This window comes from Crocuta crocuta, unplaced genomic scaffold (assembly GCF_008692635.1).
Source record: "Crocuta crocuta isolate KB4526 unplaced genomic scaffold, BGI_CrCroc_1.0 scaffold283, whole genome shotgun sequence".
Taxonomy (NCBI): Eukaryota; Metazoa; Chordata; class Mammalia; order Carnivora; family Hyaenidae; genus Crocuta; species Crocuta crocuta.
In genome coordinates, this window is record NW_027529346.1 from 835799 (window position 1) to 862066 (window position 26268).

Consider the following 26268-nt stretch of genomic DNA (forward strand, 5'->3'; position numbering starts at 1 on the left):
GATATCAGTGAAAGTGAAAACAGTAAATTAATAAAGAAATCAATGAGGGGGACCAGGGTGGCTCAATTGGTAGAGCATCCGACTTTGGCTCAGATCATGATCTTATGGTTAGTGAGTTTGAGCCCTACTACATTAGGCTAGTGCTGTCAGCACAGAGCCCATTTAGGATTTTCTGTCCCCTTCTCTCTCTGCCCCTCCCCCACTCATTCTTTCTCTCTCTCTCTCAAAAACAAATAAAAACAAACATTAAAAAAGAAAAAGAAATCAATGAAAACAAAAGCTAGTTCTTTAAACATATCAGCAAAACTAATAAGCCTTTTATATGGCTAAGAATTGAAGAGATTAGGCACAATGCCAATATTGTCCAACACTAATGATTCCATGGACATTAATAGTGTAATAAAAGTATACTGTGAACAACTCTTTGCCCACAAATTTGATAACTTAAACTATATGGAATAGTTTTTTGATAGATACAATCTACTAAAACTTACACAAAGGAAAAAGATAACCTGAATAGCCCTATACCTAGAGAATAATTTTAATCAGTAATTAATAATCTTCCAAAAAACAAAAACAGCAGTACTAGATGGTTTCACTCTTGAATTCTAGAAAATATCTAAGGAAGAATAATTCCATTTGTCCCAATATCTCATCGAGAAAACAGGGGAGAAAATACGTTCTAATTCTATGAAGCCAGCACTATGGATATGATCCTATCAATTGATGCAGGAAAAGTATCTGACAGAATTCAATACCCATTCATGATAAAAACCCTGATCAAAACAGAAATAAAGTATGAATAGTGTCCCCTAAGTATTCATATCCACTCAGCACCTCAGAATGTGACTGTATTTGGAAATAAGAGTCTTTGCAGATATATTCTATTAAATTTAAATGAGGTCCTACTGGATTAGGGTTGTGCTAAGTCCAATGACTGCTGTCTTTATAAGAAAGAAATTTGTGCAGAAGCAAGAAGACCACATGAACACAGAGGTGGCGATTGAAGTGATGCAGATGCAGGCCAAAGATTGCTTGCAAACACCAGAAACTAGGAAGAAGTAAATACAGATTTTTCCTAGAGCCTTCAGAGGAAGCATAGCCTTCCTAACTTTGATTTTGAACTCCTAGCCTCTAGAACTGTGGAAGAATAAATTGCTTTTTTATTTTTCTAAAGCTACTTGCTTTGTGGTGATTTTTTACAGTAGCCATAAAAAATTAATAGAGAGGATGACTTCCTCAACTTGATAAAGACTACAGAAAATCTGGAGCTAACACCATAACGACAAGAAACTAGATGTTTTTATCCTAAAGTCAAGAGTAGGTAGCAATGTCCTCCATCAACACTCCATTAAACATTTCTGAGCTTGTTAAATGAGACAATAAAAATAAAACAAGAAAGGAAAAAAACTGTGTAAAATAACATGAATGTAGACAAAATGCAAAACTCTACCAAAACAAAACAAAAAAACTTCTGCAACTAATAGTGTAGCAAGGATTCAGGATACAAGGTCAATATACAAAAGTCCATTGCTTTCCTATATACCAGCAAAGAAAATTGGACTTAGAAATTAAAACAGCAATGGGGTGCCTGAGTGGCTCTCTCAGTTAAGCATCTGACTTCAGTTCAGGTCATGATCTCACAGTTTGGGAGTGAGATCAGCATTGGGTTCTGTGCTGACAGCTCAGAGCCTGGGGCCTGCTTCGGATTCTATGTCTCCCTTTCTCTCTGGCCCTCCTTCCTTGCACTCTGTCTCTCTCAAAAAATTTTAAAGACAGTGAAACAACAAGACCACTTGTAATAACCTCCATAAAATATTAAAGTATGTAGGAATAAATATAACAAAAAATACAGATTTACATTTAGAAGACTTTTTAAAAAATGGCAAAATAACTCAAAGTTACAAATAAATAGATTTTCCATGTTCATGGATTGGAAGACTCAGTATCACTATAATGCCAATTCTTCCCAAATTGATCTCTAAATTCAATGCAATTCCAATCAAAATCTTAGCAAGCTATTTTGTAGGTAGCAATAAAATGATAATAAAATCTTTATGGACAGGCAAAAACCTAGGTGTGAGAGCAATTCACTGAAAGAAAATGAGTAGCCTTTTCAACAATGGTGCTGGATGATGGAAGAACTGGACATCCATATGCAAAAAAACAACCAAACAAACAAACAAACAAAAACCAACCAACAACAAAAAACAACAGAAAACAAAAAACAAACAAAAAAACCCACAACAAATTAAAACTAAAAGAACCTAAACACAGACCTTAAGTCTTACACAAAAATTAACCCCAAATGGATTTAGCCCCAAATGCAAACCAAAAAATTATAAAATGTCTAGAAGAAAATATCAGAGAAAATCTATGTGGCCTTTGGTGACTCTGCACATGTACAGTGGTAGTGAAAAATTAGGTAAATGGACGGCAGAATAGTAGGAGGCATATTTGCTCTGCTGGAGCAGGAGGTTACAGACAAGAAGAGAAGCCTGGAATAATTCATGTGAATTCATGTGGTAATGGATTAGAGTTGGAGACATCAGTGTACAATGATGTATAGTTTAATATACACAGAGATGGATATATGCATATGTGTGTACATATATATTTCCTCCCTTTGTCAGCTAAGCAAGCCTACAAGTAACAATACCCCAGTAGCAATGAGCACACGTTGCATCTGGATCTTGGCTCATACGATAGAATGGATGCTTGATATCATGACATACTAATGACACTTCACCTATGTGGTCTTCCTCCCCAGGTCACCTACTGGTCTTCCTAACCCCAGTCTAACCATGAGAAAAATATCAGATAGATTCCAGTAGAGGGATATTCTATAAAATACCTGAGCTGTACTCTTCAGAACTGTCAAGGTCATCAAAAACAGGGAATGTCTGCGAAAATTCACAACCAAGAGGAGCCTAAAGAGACAAAGTAACTAAATATCACATGCTATCCAGGGTGGGATCATAGAGTAGAAAAGAGGACACTAAGTAAAACTAAACAAATCTAAATAAAGTTTCAACTTTAGTAATTTTCACATAACAAATCTGGACTTAAGAAAGACTATATTCAAAAATATTATTGTAATAGGGAAGTGGTTTCAACTATCAAATCTGCAAGCCTCTCAAAGGCAAAAATGGACTTTTCTTTTAGAAGGGGCAATAAGCCAGGCTATGAAGAACCAGGATCTGAGAGTTGATCCGGGACTGTCTCTCTTTACGTGTAGGTGCTTTTCAAAGAGGTCATTAAGGAGGAGTTGTTCTTAATTCTCACACTGGCAAAGACAGAGGATGGGATAGAGTTCAAGGTCCTGTGGGAAGGAAAGAAGCTTAGATTAAGTTTGCTGGAGTCAAGCACTTGCTCAGCTTGATCAGAGGAGACAAAAAATGAGGCAAGTGATGAGAATTTGGAAGGTCTGTGCCTGGCCTTGTCCTAGGTAAAAAGGGATTTATCTGCAAGTCCAGAAACAGTCTTATTCTTTTTTATAGAAATTTTATATAAGTCATGTGGGGATGGTTGGTTCATGGCAGTAAGCATTTTTCTGGAACACAAAGTGAGGGGAGGGTTCATCAACTATAGCTGCTTCTAGAACTATAGGGCTTAGGTAAAGTTCATTATTGCTATATGTGTCAATATTAATTCATAAATTGTGACAAATATACCATATTGATAAAAGATGTTAATAATAGGGGAAATTGAATGTAAGTTATATGGGAACTCAAAAATATTAGCAGTTTTTTTGAAAACCTACATCTAGTCCATAATTAAAAGTATAGTAAAAAAACAAAACCAAAAAAACCCCTACCACCCATGTTCTCATGAAATGCTGATTATCTAAAGGAGATTAAACATTTCATTGCATAGAAAGAACAAAACAAAACATTTCCCCATAAGGGCATAAAGGCCTATGAGTTACTGGAAAAAAGGATGGATTCTCTTTCTCTTTTCTCTGCTAATTTCTGTTTCCTGAACTCTACATAATTTATAATAAACATTTGGATAAATGTTTGATGGATGGTAGCTATTAGTGCACTGGTTTATGATTTGTAAATTTTTTAAAAGTGCGGTTTCATTTTTTATAATATAAACCCTTGCCATAAACTTCAGATATAATGCTAAAACCCTCATTCCTAAATCCCAATATTAACATTTCTGTATCCTTCTTAAGGAATTTGAAAGAGAATACAGCTCTGTTCAGAGACCATCCAGAATGTTTAAATAACTTGTTTTTTAAATGGCATTTCTTTCATATTTCCTAAATATTTTTAAGCTAGAAGGCAATAATATCAAACCAATAAAAAGGTAGTTTGAGAGTGAAGATTGATCAGAATATGACACTCTAAAATATGCCATTTGGGATTTGATTTTTTGAGAAACATCCGTGCTGTCCTCCACAGTGGCTATACCAATTTACATTCCCAATATTGTACAAAGGTTCCCTTTTCTCCACAAACACTCCAACAGTTGCTATCTTTCTGGGTATTTATCCAAAGGAAATGAAATCAGGATCTCTGCACATCCATGTTCATAGCCAGCATTATTCACAATAGCCAAGACATGGAAACAGCCACTGATGGATGAATGAGTAAAGATATAGTATGTCTATTTCATCGGTAGTCAGTAAACTGGCAAAATTGAGGTTTAATTTTAAACCACCAATTGAGTGATTTCAGTTTGCTGTTGTATTCGTGAGTCCTGTTGTTCAACTATAGACCCCAATAGTTAAAATCAGAAATAGACAAGCGCACCTAACTCATGAGCTAACTAAAACCCCCTTGGTGTATTTCTTATGGCACTCTGTTGAGGTCTGATAGCAACGGAATGCCCACGTGCCACATTACCCCTTCCCTGCTCAAGATCATAGGTTGTTCCACCTTTCATCCATGACTACCTGCTCCCTGCCTGCTTTCTTGAACATATCCCACAACCTGTCCTCATAAAACTCTAGGTGTCCATCTTGCCCGCAGAGAGGTTGGTTGTGCAGGCATGACTCTGCCACCTTCCTGGGCTGCTGGAATCCAAAAATAAATTTCTCCCTCTCTCTCTTTTCCAAACCCCCCTCTTGCATTATGAGCTTTTCTTGTGATAAGTTTATCCGACTTTGTTCAGCAACAGTGTTGACAAACCCAGCCTGGAAGTATGCTTTCGATTTGTCCCACCCTCTCAAGATTCCTCACATGGGAGCCGATGGCCTGGCTGCAACAGTGGCCCAGGACTTTCCCGTTTGTTTCCTGAGTTAGCAGCCCTGATAGATTGTTCAGTAATACCTTTCATCCACTAGCAATCCTTAGAACAATGAGTACATGGCTGCTCTCAAGAACTTAAGAGGCAAACAGGTTTTCTGCTTCTAAGAGGGGACAAAAAATTACAATTAAAAATAAGCAATGAGCATAACAAAGTCTCACTTAATGTATCATCTTGGGAGAACAATAGCTTCATCATTATGTAATGACCCATGTAACATTTGATGGGTCATTTTTGAGATTGTAATAGCTATAATTGACAGATACAGCTATGAATGACTCAGTTTTGACACTTCATTTATGGAGGTGTATATGTGTATGCATGCACATGCATGCATGTGCTGATAACTGTAATAAGCAAAACCATTTAAGCCTTCTCCGCACTGTGCAGAGTGGGCACTGAGAAATTTATGACTTTGCTCTTCTCTATATTCATTAGCATTGCTTTTCTTTTCCAGGAGGTTCTTTCCCTGAAAATGGCTTAATTATTTATTACAGGAACTCACAGAATGCTCCATCAACTTTTCATTGGAAAGACTCAACAGACAGAACATACTCTAACGTCATCTGAATGTCTCACTTCAAAATCATCTCCTTGTAGCTTCCACCAGTTCCACTGTTGATTAGGATCAATTGTCTAATCTTAAGCAAGTCCACCCTCCTCCTACCATTGAAAAGCTTTCCTTAAACCAAGCATTCCATTCAAAACAAATTCAGATCTTGCCTTTCTCCCTCCCCTTCCAGACACTGCCAAAACTCTCCAGAAGTGATACTCTCCCTCATCTCTGCCTTTAAAAACCTTTCTTGTGCTTAGTTCAGCAGAGATCCCCTCTATTTGCTAGATGGGATGCTGCCCCATTCACGAATCATTTTAGAAGGCCCATCAAATCGTCAAATTTACTGAGTTGGATTTTGTTTTGTAACAGATTTGGTGGAGCACTGGGATCTAAAGTGAACTTGTGATGGCACATGGATATAAGGAGAAACACAGGTATAGCACCCTGTGAAATGCTTGAGTTCACTGTCCTCACCATTTCTAAGGGCCACTGGTAAGTCCTCTCTGTTTTAGCTCTGGTCTTTTTGTATTTGAGCTACACTCCTAACTGGCTTTCTAGTCCAGGGTTGGCAGGTCAGTGTAGACTAAGAGGATTCTATGACAGAGAGTCAATCCTTAGCCTTTGGTTCAGTCCACATTGGGATCCTTTCCCTATTGCCAGTGTGTAATCTCCATTTCCTGGACTTTGCTGGTTTAGTCCTTTCCTCATTTCCCTGTCTCCCCATGTCTAGTCCACAGTTCCCATTAATAGAGGCTCCTGGTTTAGATCACGTCATGGATTGCTGGTGGTGTGTGCACGGCCTTCTCTTGGTCTGTCCACAGGGAAATCTTTGGGTTACTGCTGGTGTGTTAAGGTACCAGTGTTTGTTTGTCTTGTTTTGTGTAAATAAAGACTTAGCTATTGGGATTCTTAAATTCTAAAAAGTTAAGCACACCACCTCTGGCATACTTGCTTATTTTATATCTAAGAACTATGGCCCCAGAATCTATACAGATCTATACACTTGTTTTACATATTAAGGAATTTGGCTTGTGTTAGGGAGTAAAAATTCCTGTCCCCTCAAAGGTGCCTCTAGCTGGGCTAAATCAAATTGATATGAGACAGATTTAATGGAAAAAATAAAGGAAAACTCCTTGAGGTCATATAGGTCATAATGGCAAACTGCCCAAACTGCCCATGCCGGGTGCTCCCCACATCCACTTCCTTTCCCTACCTCTGTTTAGTGATGACCCCAAGTCACCCTAACCCTATATATCCAATCAGCTTTAAACACCTCTGCCAGTTTGGGTGGGCTTCTTTTAACTTTATAAGCAAACGACCACCTTTGTTTGGGGCTCAGGCCTATGAGAATGATCTCCTCTGAGCCCACCAGTGTAAAATAAATCTCCTCCCTTCCAAGATCTCCAAGTGCCGCTTGGTTCTTTCGCCAGTGATCCAGACCAGATTTCCGCAACAGATTAACAAAAGAAAATCAAATTTACTAGGTGTACATATAGGGAATCCACATATACATGGAAATTCCAAAGACAGTCAGACAAAATGAGGTATAAATGTCACCCAGGGTAAGGGGCCTGGGTCTGAGACTTAAGAGGAAAGGAATGCACTTCACAGGGTAATAAGCAGATATTTGGTAACTGGATGTTTATCTCTGTTAATAACCCTTATTCTGGGGAAGATTTACATCTTAGATTATTCTGTGTGAGTAAGGGAAGGACAAAAATTTCTCTTGAATCCTAAGGGTCTCAAGTGCCTTCAGCTCAAAATAATCCCCATGTCTAAGTGGCACATTTGGGGGGGGGGGGAGTCTGTCTTGAGCCCCTTTTCTAGGTAACTGTCAGGTTGAGGTCCCCCAAATAAGACTGGACAGAAATGTGGGCTAACCCCATGTGGCTGGGTCCTAGTAAACTGCTGCTGGCCCTCAGGGAAATGACAACCTAAAAATACAATGGTCATGATCAGAAACATTGGGATTCGATAAGATCATTTAAGAGGCGCTCTTGAAAGCAAGCTTTCCCAAATTAAACAAAACAGTGTATTTGCTGTCATGGGCAAGCAGAAGCCTCCAAAAGGTTTCAAAATTCCATAACAGTTTCATTAAAAGATTCATTACAAAGAGCTAATGAAAAATTAAAGATGTGAGAAATATCTAAAACAAAAGACTATGAATCTGGCTAACTCCTACTGCTCTTCTTTTAACTCTATCCTCCTTCGAGGACTCATTCTGCTAATTCTGTCTGAATCGTTTTTCTACTCTGAAAAGACCATATAGTTGTAAACAAAAGTTCTCTAAGTTAATGACCTTAAAGACACCCCATATCTCTCTTCAGAGGAGGGCCCCATATGGGCCCCTCCCAGTGTTGATGAAAACAGAGGGATTTTCTGGTAAACTGTTACTTTATGCCCTTAAACAGCAGAGGCAAAACTGACAGATACCAGAAGCTTCAAAAGGAATCCTAGAAAAACTGGTAGAAGCCAGAAAAATATTTGAATCAATTCTGCTGAATCTTTGTCTGCAGTGCCTACTAGACACTAAAAAATGAAATTTCACCTTGTCCCATCCTTTCCAAATCCGAACCCATTGTATTGATCCTTTCTCTCTCAGAGATGACTGTTGACTTCTTGCTTGTCTCATTTTGCACAACTGAGTTTGGCTTTCTGACTGCCTGAAGCATGCATGTTATTGGTTCTTTCTTTTGGCATTTTTGGGGAGTGACTCTGGGTTTGACGAAGGTAATATCCTTTGTACCCTCTTTGAGGACCCATCTTACCTCCAAGGACAGTTATCCAATACTGCCAGAAATATTTAAAATTAAAACTATGTACCCAGAATGAGAAAAGCAAATTGAAGATAATGTATTGGGTAGGTGAATCAACCTATGATGCCACCTAAGTCACAACCCAATTCTTTTAAACACTGAAAGCAACTATCCTTAGCTCACAAATCTTTTGCAAAACAAAAGTCAGCTCTAGAGGCAACACAAAATTCATCAATTTCTTTACCAACCCTTTAATCTCCCTTGTTTATCTCAAAAGGCTTATAAATTGTGGGTTTAGTAATCCAAAGCCCTTCTTAGAGAAATTTACATTCTTTCTCTGTCCCTTGAAGTTATGCATCTTATCATGTCTTTGGAATGTAAACACAACCTACAATCACCTGAGACTAAAAGAAATAAAAATGGGGTGAGGTTGCGGAGTGGGGAGGAGGAGAAGAGGCCTTTTTAAAAAGTACAAACTACTCCTAGGGCTCTTACAACCAAACTCTAGTACAACCTCCTTAAGATCAATTCCAGAGACAAAGACACATCTTAAAATTTTTCTCCACAAATATCTGTAACGATAAGGTCTTTACAACTGTCTGTATGCCCATATATGCTGTAAATGTGAGATATCACTATACCTCCAGATGATATTATACACAAAAGGAGTTAGGGGTCCACAGAGAAAAATAAGACAAAACATAGTTTACTTGACTTAAGAAAAGTCATTTTAGGGGCACCTAGTGGCTCAGTCGGTTAAGCATCTGACTCTTGATTTTGGTTCAGGTCATGATCTCATGGGTTGGTGAGTTCTGGCTCAGCATCAGGCTTTTCGTTGACAGTGTAGAATCTGCTTGGGATTCTCTCTCCCTTTTTCTGCTCCTTCCTCCCACTCACAGGCTCACTCTCTCTCTTCCTCTCTCTCTCTCTCTTAAAATAAATAAGCATTTATTTAAAAAAAAAAAAAAAGTCATTTTAGGCCCCTAGCGGCCACTACCAGGCCAGGAGATAGCATAATCATATCAGGGACAATAAATCAGTGGTAAAATGGCCAGTGCTGATTCAAAAGTGAAGATTGAGCTGATGCACATTCTTGAGTAACCTTTGCAAGATCTAAACCTCTTTGAGCACTCAGATACCTAGAAACAAGACTTCAACTACCTCCACTTTCTAATTAAGATTTTCTTCCCAGTTTATCCCTTAACTCCGGCAAAAGACTCTGTAGGCAAATATCCATGATAAGAACCAAAACTACCCTCTCAAGCAATAAGGACCTCCCTGAGCCAGCAAGACCCGGCCCCTGACTGATCCCAAGATAATAATCAACCTGACCCTTACTGCCCACCTGCATGTGCCCACTGACCTCTGTCCCACATTTTCCTTATATAAACCTAGAAGTGTTTTCAGTACTTTGGAGACAGTCTTTGAGATGTTATTCTGCTGTCTTCTCAGCGTTGGCCCCACTGAAATAAATTCCTTTCTTGTGTTAGCACCACTCATCTCTCTGCCTTTGTATTTTGTCAGCAGCAAGTTGCTGAACCTGGTCTGTTTAAAGCCCTGGAGCCCTGTGCTCTTGCACCTGTGGCCCTGTTACAAAGGAGCTCTATGTAGCTGGTTTAAAGGCAAGCACTTATAAGAATTGGGCATTCTAAAACTCTGAGAAAGATAGAAACTAACCCAAATATTTTCAGATTTATGTGGAATGTGAAGATATTCTCTAAGAAAGCTAGTTAAATGTTGATGGTTTAATTAAAACCAGGCATGTCTTTAGAATTCTCAGCATTAAATATCAAACTTTTTTTTTTCTTTTACTTGAGTTTATTAGGCAAGTAACTTCATGTTTTCTCTTTCTTAGAATAGCTGTCAACAAAAAAGAATAGCTTGGGATAAGAGCTGACTTTGACTAGTGTTTAACAGCGTTATTGTAATTAAATTCTTAAGAACACTTAAATTAAGTAGGTGTAAATAAACAAGATAAAAGTAATAAAGGAACTTTTCAGGCATATTTACCTCTATTTAAATAGTTTTCAGGTATATTTTCAGGCATATTTACATCTACATAAATAACTTTAACAAATCTTTTTGGTAACCTAAAACCTTAAAATTTTGCTGAGTTAGGTTAAATGATCACTTAAGTTAAATTAATTAAATATCTAGGTCGTTTCTGAATGTGATGAAATACTGAAACCTTAATTGTTAAAGATTGGCTTATCTACTTTTGGCTTCTTATTACAAAAAAACTATAAAAAATTTGTATGTGTTAATACTATGCTACATTGGAAAACTAAAGAAGGTGTATGCTTCTAAAATTATGAAATATATTCATAAATTTGGAAATATAAAAAATTCTGGTATAACCTAACAGTCCATAACAGTTAACTACTACTTAATATTGACTAGAAATTAAGGTTTCTAAGAGTTAAGAATGCTAATAAATGTAATTAAGATCACTGGAAATAATAACAGAAACAACCCTTTTACAAGAAAAGTAAGATGTATGTTTTTGGTAAGAAAATGAAGTATGAATAATGGAAATACATTTTTATTTTTAGAAAATAAAGTAATTTTGTCCTAAGGGGAGGCTGGTTATTTCAAGAAGGAAAACTTAGGACAAAATCTGAATATAAAAAATAAAGTTGTAAAAGGTTTGTGGAAAGGAATCTTTGGAAAGAAGTTTTAATATGTGATCAAGCTGGCTTTCATACAAAGGCAAAAGCAACAGAATCTGTCAAGATTGTGGTGCATGTAGATAGAATCCATTCTGCTTCAGAGAAAAAATGGTTGCTCGTTGCCAGACTTTTACTATCCTAATGTTCTTGCAACATGGCGACAGCCTGTTCCTAAATCAGAGGAATTAAGATGGTAAACAATGGCTGTACATTAAACAGTCAGGGTTATAGGGAACCCAAGATGGCTGTTTGACTCCTCTTGGCTCCCTGGCAATGCCATCTGTCAGTTTTTACAATCCTTTACCATGGTACATTGAAGATGACTCAAATTACAAATTGAGAATGGTGGGGAGACCAATATAAAATTTCAAAAACAGTCTACCAGCAATGTCTAACTTGCTGGGTCCATAGTTCTGGCAAAAAGTACTTTTGTCTCCAGAGGCCTCAGATCTTCCTGGGAACCTTTGAACACCTGCATTTAGATGGACTTCATTCAACTGCCACTTATTATGGGTTATCAGTATGGTTTTGTTTCTGTATATGTGTTTTCCAGATGGTTTGAAGTTTTTCCCTGTGGCAAGGCTTATGTCTCCACTCTGGGAGGAGGGCGGGGAAAAAAAAAATATTTTTTCCATTTGGGTATACTTTCCATGATCTCCATTGATCAAAGCATCCAGTTCAATAAACAAATCATATGAGCCTTAACAAAGAACCTACAAACTTCTTAAAATTCTATCAGTATACAAGCTTCTGCTGTTTACTTGTTGCTTCATGCTAGTATGATAAGAGCTGTTTAAGTGTCTAATGTCTTGTGCTCAAGCCTATCATCAATAGGTTAAAAAACAAAAACAAAAACAGGTCTTCCTGGATCTCAATTCAAAGTATCATGTTGGTCACAGGCTACAGCCTGGTGACTGGGTATTCTGGAAACACGATCAGAGGAAAACAGCCCTCGAGCCCCAATGAAGAAGACCGTACTGAGCACTCCTGACCATTAACACTACTACAAAACTAGAAGGTATTGAGCCCTGGGGACACATAACCCAGCTGAGAAAGGTTCCGCCTGACTCCTGGTCCCATACAGATGCTGAAGACTCTAAATCAAATTGACGAGTGTAGAAAGCAATACGGAGTTACTCATGTTAAGTACTGATGTAATCAGCTAAGGGCATTGAAAAGAGCAGACATCACACGGGTACCTGGGTGGCTCGGTCCGTTGAGTGTCTGACTTTGTCTTAGGTTATCATTTCACGGTTCATGGGTTTCAGTGCTGCATTGGGCTCTGTGCTGACAGTTCAGAGCCTGGAGCCTGCTTTGGATTCTATGTCTCCCTCTCTCTCTGCCCCTTTCCCACTCACACTCTGTCTCCCTCTGTCCTGTGTCTCTCAAAAGTGAATAAACATCAAAAAAAAAAAAAAAAAGAGCAGATATCAGCAAAACCAGAACAGACTGACAACGCCTGGAACTGAAAAGAAGCAGAACCAGAAGAGGCTTACAAAGGCCCTGGACTGATTAAACTCCTTTAAAAGGGCAAGACATTTGCAGCACACTGTCAGACTCTCCAGACACTGACTCTTCCACATCTGATCACATTAGAAAGGCGACTGCCTCAAAAGGCTCTATACAACTGATCCCTGAACATAATAAGGACCTTCCACTGCAGAAACATAAAAAACCCTAAGCTCCAAGAGCTGACCCTGACCAACCAAGTCCTCATCTTAAAAAAATTTTTTTAATGTTTATTTGTTTTTGAGAAAGAGAGATACAGAGAGTAAGCAGGGGAGGGATAGAGAGAGAGAGAGGCACAGAATCCGAAGCAGGCTGAGCTGTCAGCACAGAGCCAATGTGGGGCTTGAACTCATGAAATGTGAGATCATGACCCAAGGCGAAGTCGGACGCCCAACTGACTGAGCCACTCAGGTGGCCCAACTCAGTCCTTATCTTGAACTGTGTGCTCACAGACTGACTTCAATTGGTTTGTTGACTTCCTTTTTTATTTGTATTTTTTATTTCTTTTAATGTTTATTTATTTCACAGAGGAAGAGAGAGTGAGCAGGGGAGGGGAAGAGAGAGAAGGAAAGAGAGAATCACAATCAGGCTCTGTGCTATCCTTTCGGAGCTCAGTGAGGGGCTCGATCTCACAAAAAACTCTTGAGCCAATATCAAGAGTTGGACTCTTAACTGACTTCGTCTTCCAGACACCCCTGGTTGGTTCATTTCTTACCTTCTACTGTGTCCTGTTTGTTGTGTGACTTTGTACTGTACTGTGCTTTGTGTGACATGTATGAAGCCAAGTTAAATGTGTAGTGAAATGTCATTGACTTTGGAATCCTGAGCCTGCTTTACAATGATGTTAACCTTGCTTTATGATTGAGTAAACCTGACATTGTGGACAGATAAAACTTGTGTATGTAACGTTATTGGCTGCACGCAACAACAGGGGAAAGAAATAGCTTTGAGGTAGACTGATTCCACTGAAACAATGGATGAGGATTTCATACTTTAAGCATAAAACTCTCCTTTTCATTTTCTCCTCCTTGTCATTGGCCTGGAAAGGCCCTAATTTTTATCTCCCAGGCTGCTGCTAGTAGGGGGGGTGACCCCTGGAATTTGGACTCACCATTTATTTCAGGCCAGGAGAGAATCTGTGTCCCTATGTTTCATAAACAAAATAAGCCATCTCACTGGTTGACTCCATTGGATTTACATTGTAAATTAAAAAGAACCTGCTGGGATTTCTATAATTGACGATTAACTCCTTTTGGCAGGTCCCTACTTAACTGGTTAGGAATAAAAGTAAATGAATTGAGGCTATGATCTGAAACTTCTTAATTACTAAAGTTACTGCAGAGTCTTCTGCTAAAGCAATAGCTGTCCAACAAACACCCTTAGACTGTCTGGTCAAAGCTGTTGTGGATAATAGAATAGTTCTTGATCGTCTTGTAGCTAAGCAAGCAGGTATCTGTGCTATGACCAACACGACCTGCTGTGCCTGGATTAACACTACTGGGAAAGTTGAGACTCAATTATGTAAAATTATAACAAGAGGCTTCTTGGCTGAAAAAGGTGACTTCTTCCACAATGGCTTTCTTTGACTTACTTGATTTTGATTGATTTGGGTCTTGGGGACCATGGTTTCCAAAGTGCACTCCAGGGGCGCCTGGGTGGCTCAGTCAGTTGAGTGTCCAACTTTAGCTCAGGTCATGATCTCACAGTTTGTGGGTTCGAGCCCCGTGTCAGGCTCTGTGCTGACAGCTAGCTCAGAGCCTGGAGCCTGCTTCATATTCTGTGTCTCCCTCTCTCTCTGACTCTCCCCTGCTTGCTGTCTCTCTCTCTTTCTCAGAAATAAATTTAAAAAAACATTTAAAAAATTAAAAACAAGAACAAAAACAAACACTCCAAACACTGGAAATTGTCTTGCTCTGACAATTGTGATAATTGTCACTTTAAATGCATGTTTGTAGTCACTAACTACAACACAAACTATCTCCCTTAGACTGGAATTCAGAAAAGGAACAGAGGCTGGCTGATTTAAAGAATGTAAACCTGAAGCTGTAACCTGTAAATATCACAGACCATAAGCCAAAACATCATGACCTGTGGCTGCCATGCAAAGGACACACAGAAGCTGCAAGAAGTACAGAGCAGTATGTAAGAGTGGCACTAACGCCTTCAACTTTGATCACATATCCCAGTTAAGCTGAAAGTCTGATTAAAAGGGGAGGATCATTAAAAAGAAAACCAGAAGGCCCCCATCAGTGAACCAAGACTTAATGCCTAACTAACTGCAGTTTCAACCTCCCGGGAATGTAACCTTTAACTAGTCAGTGTGGAATTTTCTGGCCAATACTAGGAAATTTGCTAATAGAATACTTCCTCTCTCCTAAGGAGGGCAACCTTGCCTAAACAATGCATTCTTTAGTAATAAATTCTTTTCTCCTCTCCCCCTCCCCCTATTCTTCCTCCTCCTCCTCTTCCTTCTTTTAAATGCCCTGTCTTCAAAAATGTCTATTTTGTTTAGTTCAGCAGAGCTCTCCTCTACTTGCTAGATAGGGTGCTGCCTGATTCATGAATTGTTTTGAAGCCAATATGATCTTCAAACTTACTCAGTTAATTTTTTGTTTTTTAATACATATAATGGCATTTTATCAGGTGTTTCATCATAAAGTTTTTACTTAAAAATGTCTCTCCACATTATGGGGGCAGAAAAATGTTGTCTTCTTCTTGGTTCTTTGGTATAATTAAGTTGGTATAAGATAGATTAACAGGAGAAAAACAAACAAAACAAACAAAAGAAATAATATGTATACCTCCTGTATAATGGGAAAACCCCAGGAAAACTGACTAACTCCTTAAAAAGGCCCAAGCCAAGGGGGGAGGGGCAAGATGGCGGAGAAGTAAGGAGCTCCGTACTTGCACTCGCGCCCATACATCACACAGAAAAGATCTGAAGCCATTGGAAACCTTACAAAACCTGAGAGATTGGGAGACAAAGGACGCAGAATCCACTGAGAGAGCCTTCTAACGTGAGTGCGANAGGACACTTTGGGGATGAGCACTGAGTGTTATGTGGAAACTAATTTGACAATAAACTATTAAAAAAAAAAAAAAAGGCCCAAGCCATCACCTTAAGTACCATCAAGATGTTGGGGGCAGAGAATCTGTTACAGGAGGTTTTCAGACAAAGCATAGCAAACAAGGCTAAGATTGTTATGGGAATTTAATGTCTCCATGGATAACAGTTTCTAAAATCATCCCTTCTTCCTCCTATAATAAGGGAGACCCCCTTACAAATAGAGATTTCTCTTATAAACATAAATGTTCCTTACAAAAAGGTAATTCTATTCTACTTTCACAGCTTCTCCTGTGTCTGTAATTTTTAAAAAACAACTGGCTTAAAATAATCAATACACCAAAAAGGCATTATATTTTGGGTCATATATTTTGTTCCCTTTCGGTGCATAATTTTAAATGCCTGACCAACAGGTTATAATGTTAAGTAAGTGTTTACAGTTAACAAAAGTTTTCTAATTTATTTGTGTCTTGTATTGATTGTATCTGTCTATTTTTAAATATCAAAGCCTACCAAACAGCTATGCTTCCTCTAGTAGTGCTTTTATCATAGGGGGAAGAGAGTGAACAAATTCACAAATGGTATTCGCAGAAATATGGTAGGAGGTTTTGGGATTAGAAGCAGGAGGTTTACTTTTATCACTGTCAATTAGTAGGCATTGTGCATTGAGGGTACCGAGTTAATGCCTTTTTGTTCTCAGGAAATTATAGCTCAGAAGGAATGCTGGCACTTTGGGTTTGTTAATCTGTACGGCTTTGTATGCTTCACTCTTTCAGCTACAATCAAATAATCATTTCCTTTTGTTTGTCTTCATCCATTTCCTGCCTCCTCCTTGGATTTAACCATCAAATACCCTTTGGTTTTGACCAGAGGCACTTCCACAAAAGCCCTGTATTCCTGACATCATTATTCTTTTATAAAAAAATAAGGAATGCCTGGGCATATACTCACATATAGTTTCTTTTTCTTGGTCAAAGACTAGCATTCACCTTACTGTGCAGCTATTCTTTTACACTATATATAAGACTTCATGCCAATATAATATCATAAAGGGATTTAGGAAAATGAGCTGTAAGCAGAAAACTGCATTGTGAATAATACTCTTTTGACAACTCATCAAATCTGAAATCTTCATTTGGTTTTAGTGTTTATGTTGATTTGTTTCAAAGCAACCTATAAAGTAGACTATATCTACCTACCTGTCTTTCTCTCTGTTTATCATAATTTTCAAATTACTATTTTTATTAAGGCTTTTCGTTGGTAGCAATGTTTTTGTTCTACAAATATCTACCTCTTACCAAGTCACAGTCCCTCCCGAGACAACAATCTACGAAGTGGAGAGGGGTGCATTTTAAAAGTGGCGCGTAGGAGGTGGTATTAGAACGAATCCTGTTATACGTGAACAGAATTTTTGCACATAACTCCCTCACAGTTCTACAAAAATGTACCCTTTCATATAAAAATATCTGTTTGGAAGCTAACGAACCAGAACACTTTTTTTTTTTTTTTGCCTCCTTAGGTGTTGTCTTTCCTATGTAATTCAAATTAACCTTTTAAGTTACTCACCTCCCCCAAATCTGCAGTAGTCCCAAGGTTGTGTGTATGTGTTAAGGGGTTCAGATATGCTACCCCAAAAAATGCCAGTTTGGCATACTGATAATTTTGAGCTGAAGGGAAACAGCAGATGTGGAAAGGGCTGTCTGACCCTACCCCCACTTCTACCAACAAGTAGGGCATAAAATTTCTCATGAGAAAGGTGCTTTTACTGTACTAGGAAGAAAAGAACATTCTTATCACCAGAGATGGGAAGTCAGTGCTGAAATGGATCTGTACAAACAAACCTACTAAATTACTCCTTATCTTCCCTTCATTTCCCATGTATTTCCTAGTCACTTTCTTGCAATTTTTCTCCCCTAGGAGCTTAACCCTCCACCCCTTTTCCACTGTTACTTCTCCACAATTTTATCAGTCTTTGTTAAAAGGGTATATAAGGTCTCAGTACTAGCTGTTTCTTTGGTTTGTTTGTTTGAAAGTTCTTGTGTGCATGTAACATATTTTAAATAAAATGTATATTCTTTTTTCTGTGAATCTGTCTTTTGTCAGTTCAGTCCATAGGCTGCAACCACAGAACCTAAGTAGAGAAGATTTCTTTTACCTCTCCTACAGTTATTATGATGAGGACAGACTATCATTGGCCGGGACACCCTGCTCACTTCAGAGACTGCAGCTGATATCTTGGGGACACCTGAGACAAGTCAGCAAAAAATAAGAACTCTTCACCATTTTGTTTTCCCAGATCGCTACCTGTAGGAACCAGTCAAGTGAGGATGCTGAGAGTCTCCCCTTGTCTTTTTCTTTTCCTTTCCTTGTGTTCTTTGTTTTGAGTACTCTTGGTTTTCATTGATCCTTTATCTTTCAGGAATGGCCACAACTTTCCTTTGTTTCTGTCTCTTGTGCTGTTTTTCATAAGGGGGAGATTCAAAGGATAGAATACAGGCATGGGCCTCATAAGCCAGTTGTTTAAATTGGTTTCTCACAGACAAGTGAGTTAATGGTTCTCACTGGACTAGAGTCTGGATGAATTTTACAGTGGATCACCAATGAAAACAAACAAGTAAACAAACAAAACAAAGCAAACAACAGACATATGTACACACACACCAAAAAACTGGATGAGATTATCTTTTCATTTTACTTGTGTACTGAGAACTTGGCTTGTAACCAGGTTTCTGCCAGATAGAAGGCAGCGAGTATAGAGCCTGCATTAGGCATCCAGCCATCAGACTAGGAACCTGAGACACAAAGTGTGCTAGTAGCATTTTCTGATTATGCCACCTCTCAATGGAGTTTGGTTTAATAAGGGTCTCAGCCCATAAAGGGTCTTCGTGATCTTTACCCTTTTGTCTTGTTATTACCGGAAGAGTACCATAAGAGGAGCATCAGCTACCCAGTGTCCCAGATCAGCAGGTCTGATTGTTTAGGGGTCAAGAGTAAGTCGCCCTCAAGATGGGTCACTTTGGCATGAAGGTTATTTTGAAAAACAATCAAAACCCACCAATGTGGAAAAAGGTCTTTACTTCCCCTCAATGGCCTAAAAAAATTCTAGTTTCATGGAGAGAGCCATCACCATAGAACTGCAATAGGGCCAAAAGAAGTCACAGTAGATGCCTTCCCCTCAAGGTGAATGGGTCTAAGGTGTACATTCAGAAGGAAGGGGGGACATCCTAGTGTCTTTGTGGAATGCTTTTATACAGACTTTCCAAAGCCACACTGCATTAAACTCTGAAGCCTCAGAACACAGAAATCTTTTTTTAAATGTTTATTTATTTTTGAGAGAGAGAGAGAACAAGCAGGGAAGGGCAGAGAGAGAGGGAGACACAGAATTTGAAGCAGGATCCAGGCTCTAAGCTGTCTGCACAGAGACTGATGTGGGGCTAGAAGTCATAAACTGTGAGATCATGACCTGAGCCAAAGTCAGACACCTAACCAACTGAGCCACCCAGGCCCCAGAACACAGAAATCTTTTAATTTTCACCTGAGTAAGAAATCTCTCTCTTATAAAAGGAGAAATCCAAAATGGTGTGGTTGGCTTATGCAGGAGAATATCTAAATGTTACTACTGACACTGCTATCTAATATTTTGAAAATAGCTTATAAGAAAGCAAAAGGAAAAGGGAATTAACATCAACAGGACTTGCCTTGAAAATTGAGTCTTTAAAAAAACAGAAGTAGGACTCTAATGGTAATTCAACATCCACTCACCTGCTTTGTCAATGATGGAAACTTAATGCCACCATACAATGTTATGAGAAAGTGTTATTTGCCTGCCCTCAGACCAAATCTCAAACTTTCTACTTTCCGTAAAGGAAATCTACCTTATTCAGAATCCTCTCAAGAAGATATCACCTTAAAAAAGGTCTTAATTAGTCTCTAGGTCTCAAATACAAATAAGGTTGAATTGTTACTGAGTGTAGAGCTTATGCACAATTTCTGGAAACCATCAGCAGCCCAATACTCTCTCTCTTTCTCTCTCAAGAAGCAGAACAGGGAATTGGATCTGTAATAGACTTCTTTAGAGCACAGTGTATGTATGTATGTATGTATGTATGTATGTATGTATGTATTTATGGAGCACAGTGTTCTTATTTTTACTTCCTTACCCTCTAATACCTTGACCTTGCCAGTAGTGAAAAAAAGGAAATTTTATTCAGATGGGAACAAGACCTATTGATTTGTATAAGATCTAAGACCCATAAATGGTTTTGTAATTCCTTGTTACACTCCAGTCCCTAATACAACTACTGCTCTTACTTCAATTTCTGCTGACATAGCCTGATTTACAGTAATTGACTCTTGCTCAACTCTCTAATTCCATTGCCCTCTGATTCACAATTTCTCTTTGCATTTACATTTAGAGGAAGACTACATGTACTTGCATAGCTCAGGGAAACTGTGAGTGCCCCTTAATATTTTCCCAAGTTCTTAAAGCCAACTTAGACTTTGCAGCCTTTACCCCAGGCTCCACTCTTGCTCAGTATGTTGCTGACATCTTACTAAAGGCACTAGATGAAAAAGCCATAAAGCCTCCTAATCTACACTTCAGTGGGTAAAGATGACTATTATGTACTTAGAACATGAAATATCTCATGGTGGTCAAAATTCACACCAAAATGCTTTTGAGTCAATTTTGTCCCTACTTCTCCCCCAAACAAATTAGCAGCTATGTAAATGTCTAGGGTGTTGCTATTTTTGCCAAGGGATTCCTAATTTTGCTCCCCTTTCCAAACCTCTATATGCTCTCTTCCCACATACCTACCTCACAGCCTGTTTCCTGGCCTTTGGAATTGACACTGACTTCCTTTGAAGCTTTAAAATTAGTATCATCCACATCTCTGGGTCTCAGCTTTTCAGTTTTGACAAACATTTTCATCTAAATCATCATAAAAATGGAATTTCTGGAAGAATTCTAGGATAACCTTTTTATTCTTAGATACATCCTATAGCATATTGCTTATATCAGTTAGACACTGTGGCATTGGGCATAATACCTCCATGCCTGTGTGATTTAAGCCACAGCTGCCACCCTAATTGAGAAAGCCATTACTCTTACATTAGGCTCTCATTCACCTCTACATTCCTTATGTTGTTTCTGTTCTTTTACACGTTCATAAGACACACTCCCTCTCTAGATAGAGGTAGACCACCTATGAACAAGCCCTATTAACCAATTCCTCTATCATCTTTCATTGTTGTAACACTTTAAAATTTTTTTTAATTTATTTTGAAAGATAAAGAGAGTTGGAGAGGGACAGAGAGAGAGGGAGAGAGAGAGAATCCCAAGCAGGCTCCGTGCTGTCCGTGCAAAGCCCAATGCTGGGCTTTGAACTCACAAACTGTGAGATCATGAACTGAGTTTGAATCAAGAGTCAAATGTCTAACCAACGAAGCCACTCAGCTGCCTCTGTTGTAGCACTTTAAATTCAGCCACTCTACTACTTCTCCCTGATGATGGAGGGCCCCACTTCATTCCAAGACTGCTCTGCAACTATATAAAGGGTTTCAAACCAACAAGAAGATCTACTATATATCCCTTCATACCACCTAAACTTCCTTCAATTTTATAATGGGCATTTTTAACCAAATCCTATGAAAACGTAACTGGTTATACCATAGTTCCCCCACATAAAACACTGAATGCATATGCTGTATTCACTGTAATATCAGCCTAAGCCACTGAACTCATAGCTTCTACTAGAGTTATTATACTCTGGGAAAAGGGAAAAATGCCACCATTTACAATAACTCCAGGTATGCCATTGGAGTCTATCACAAATTGGCACAATCTGAAATTCTGTGGATTCTTAATCCGTGCTGACACTACTATTGCCAATGAGCATATAATTGTTACTCTATTACAGTCTATTCATCTTGCTACAAAAATTGCTACTGTTCATGGTCCAGCCCATATTAAGGAGACCCATTCTATATCACTGGGAACAGTAGGCCTGACAAGACTGCTAAATACACAGATGAAAATGGGCCCACATATCCTTTCTTTACCCAATAAAACTGCTTTTATCCCTGTATATTATAGACTATGAGGCAAATATCCTGCAATCTAAAAAAGACAAATTGATATAAAAGAGTGCTAACCATTTACCAGATGGAGTAAACATTGAGTCAAGTGATTTTCTATACCCCTTTCTTTTGACCTCTTTGCCTGTTCTTATCTCCTATCAGATGGGACATATGTGCAGACTAGGGAACATTAAGGAATATAAAGACAATTTGTCCTCTGAGGCTCACACTGGACCCAGCCACACTCCAAGTGGATTTTATAGGTTTACCACCAGCTTTAGGCTATTTCTACTATTTGGTTATTGTCTGCATGATTAATGAACAGATTGAATGCTATCCATCTAGACATACTGATGTCACAATGCTGGTAAAGAAATTAATAATTGAGATTATTTTTTATCTTGGCATTCCTTTATGGATTAAATCAGACCAAATAGCTCATTTTATACTGGAAACAAACTATTTGCTTACAAAACTCTGAGGTACTCATTATAGTTTCATACCTCATACTATTCTCAATCATAAAGGCATGTGGAATATAAAAATTCAGACCATAAAAGGACCTTTGAAAAAAGCTGTCATGAAATGACTCAAATGACCAGAAGCATTATTACTGTCCTTTATAAAAGTCCAGAATACTCTAAATAGGAGATAACATGAGTGGGAGAGGGGCAGAGAGAGAAAGGAAGACAGAGGATCCCAAGTGGGGCTCCTTGTTGACAGCAGAGAGCCTGATGCAGGGCTCGAACTCACAAATGATGAAATCATGACCTGAGTCAAAGTCTGACACTTAACTGACTGAGCTACCCAGGCACCTAATATTAATCCCTTTTGAAATAGTTTTTCATCATCCTATGCCTACTAGCATGTCTACAGTTTCCACTCCATCATGGGGACTTAAGTGGACAATTTAATGCTATGATTAGCTAAATACAAGAACTAATATACTTGGGGCAAGTCGTCAACAGGTAAAAAAGACCTGGCCTCTACCAACTGACAAGGCTTACTATCCCTTTTAACCAGGAGACTGGGTGTACATTAAGATTTTTAGAAGAAACTACAAACTGTCACCTTACTGGGAAAGTACTTACAAAATACTTCTAACCTACACTTCCATCAATATTGAAGAAAAATTCTCTGGGATTCAGTGTGAGCCACACCAGCCTAGATCCAGATCATTCCTCCCAGGACAATTGGATGATCTCAAGGTAAGTATTTCCAGAGCCAAATCCCAAGTTCTTGAAGCTGACAGCATCACAAAATAGACAGTTTTCCCCAAGGTTGTGTCTCAAAAAACTTTGACTCTACTTATACTTTCCCTTTTAAATTTCTGTTCTTCCTGCAGTCCTAAGAGGAAAGTACATTGCTCTCCAGGCCTATTTCAAGAGATTAGAAAAAGTGCAAGTCCAAAATCTAACAGCTCACCTAAAGGAACTAGAGGCAGAGCAACAAGAACGCCCTAAACCCAGTAGAAGAAGAGAAATAGTAAAAATTAGAGCAGAAATAAACAACATAGAGACCNGAAAAATTAAAAAAAAATTTCTGTTCTTCCTAAGAAACAGAGAAAAAAATCCTTTATTTAAATTAACCTCACCATTCTCACTGTTTATTGAAAGACTGACTAGAGATTGCTTGTCTCAATCTGCCTTACTTTTCCTATGATCCTCCACTGAGATATTTTTCAAGCTGTATCTCACTTCTATAAAGCCTTACTGTTTTCTCAACAAATCAGGCACAACCCAACATTCCTTCACACTCGTTTTCAAAATCTCTGGACACATTAACTAATCAATCTTATTGCTGGTTATGTCAGCATCTAGATAGCATTGAAGAACCTGAACTTGTATTCATTGCTGCCAGCATGAGTGCCTGGTGGACGGATGAACAGAAGATGGATTAATGAAAGAGTAGGATATCCATGACCAAAAAAACAATGTCAATCTACTTCTTGATGTGAATTAATGGCTCAGGAAAACCTCTGTTGAAACTCCAGGACTGTCCTTTGCTCAGGTAAAGATATTGAAAGGAAAATTTTACCTGTGCAATAAAAACAAGCTTGGCTTTTTTTAAGACATGTCTAGGTTACATACCAAAACAATATTGTGAGCAAACCCTGAGGTTTGATTCAACAGGGGCATCCTCAAACTCTTCACAAAGGTCGTAGGTGTTTTAGCACAGACTTTTAAGGCACAGACATTTGTCAAATTAGCAAATGTTTCAAGTGGTTCACAGGTCACTGTCAATTAACCTGGGGTAGCTCAGCTGCTTTGCTGAGTAGGCTGCTCAACACCAAAAGTTATAAATGGGTGGACGAAAAATCTGGACTAACTTGGTCAGGTGACAAAATCAAGCAAGCCTCCCATATTAGATAGTTTGCAATCTGCTCTGTGCTTATAAACTGATGAGGGCACCTGGAAAATGGAGGTGTGCAGATGCCAACATGACCAATGACAAGACTGTAAAACACATCAGACTTGGGGAATTGTAAGTTCCACTCTGACCTGTCTGTGATCAACATTATTTTTTTTTTTTAAATCACCTTACGTAGTGTTAAGATATATAAAGAATTCCCAAGTAAATGGTCAGTGTGAGATGGATGCAGATACCTTGCTCCTTTCATCACCAATTAAACCATCTTAAATACTTGCCAAATTAAAAGCTTGAGCTTCTTCTTTGTTTGGAAGATAGTGTCATATAAATTTATTAGATGAAATGGCACAGAAAACCTATTTTTATATTGCCGCTCCTAATTCTTTCCATTATTAAGGGACTTATTCTCAAATTTTGAAACTTATGATCTGGAAGAGGTAACCCTAAACCTTTCCACTAACAACAGTTCAATATCCACTATATGGATGCTGAAAACACTTCAATCAGAAGTTAATAGTTGAGCGAGCCTGTGTTGTATTCAAAATTGTCATGCCCTGGATTCGCTCCCTGTCCAACAAGGAGGAGCTTGTGCAGTCAATGGTAAAAAAGGCTGTTTCTATCTGAATTGAAGACAAGAAATATCTAATGAATACTTAAAAAAAATGAAACCCTCGATCAGATAATGAGGCTGACCTATTCCCACCATTTATTTGGATTGACCTATTCCCAGGCTTGATAGATTAGCTTAATGGGAACTGAGGAAATACATTTAGATTTGTTCTTTTCTGCTTATTTATTCTTGTTCCAATCCATGTCCTCTCTCTCTGCAGATCTCTTACAACTCAGCTACTAACTCTGTTTCTCTACACAGCCACCAACTCTGCTGTTAATATGCGTAATTTCCAGTGAAGTTTCAGATGGGAGACATAAAGGGGTTCAGAACATGCCATCCCAAAATACACCACTTTGGCATATTTATAATTTTCAACTGAAGACACTTGAGAAACAACAGATACAGGAAGGGTTCTCTAACCTTCCATATCCTACTGAAAAGCAGATCATAAAATTTCCCATGAGAAAAGTGCTCTTTCTGCCTTAGAGGAAAGAAGAACATTTTTATCACTGAAGACTGGGGGTCAATGCTGGAATCAGTCTGTACAAACAAACCCATTAAATAACCCTTACATTCCATTAATCTCCCTCATGTATTTCCTAGTACTTTCCCACAATTTATCATCCCAAGAAGCTCAACCCCCCCTTTCCTTTGTCTTTTCACTTCTCCACATACTTGTCATTCTTTGTTAAAAAGCTATATAAGCTCTCAGTCCTAATTGCTTCTTCAGATCTTAGTTTTTCCTATGAATACCCTTCTTTTTTTTTGAGAGAGAGACAGAGAGACAGAGCTCTAGTGGGGGAGAGGCAGAGAGAGAGAGAAAGAGAGAGGAACACATAGAATCCAAGGCAGGCTCCAGGCTCTAAGCCATCAGCACAGAGCCCAACACAGGGCTCGAACTCATAAGCCATTAATCATGACCTGAGCCCAAGACAGACACGTAACCAACTGAGGCACTCAGGTGCCCCCACCATGAATGCTCTTCTGTGAATGTAAAATTATTCAATAAAATTTATATGCTTTTCTCCTAGTAATCTTTTGTTAGTGCAATCCTTAGATCCCAAAAGCTAAGGGAATAAAGTGCTTTTTCAACCCCTACATATGCTTGTTTATTTACATCACATTTTATTAGGCTCAAAATGACAGTTAGAATTTTAAAAATACAAATATTTGCATTTTATTCATATAAAATTATTTCCTTAACAGTTTCTTATACTATAGATACTGCTTTATAATATTTTCTAAAATATATGCATATACATATATGAGTAAGCATTTATGAAATTTCATATATTTAGACCATGAGAAAATATTTTTTCTTTTTGAAATTCCTCTGAGTAATTAAGACATTTAACTATGATGTCAATCAGTTTAATCTTTTGCATACTATAAGAGTC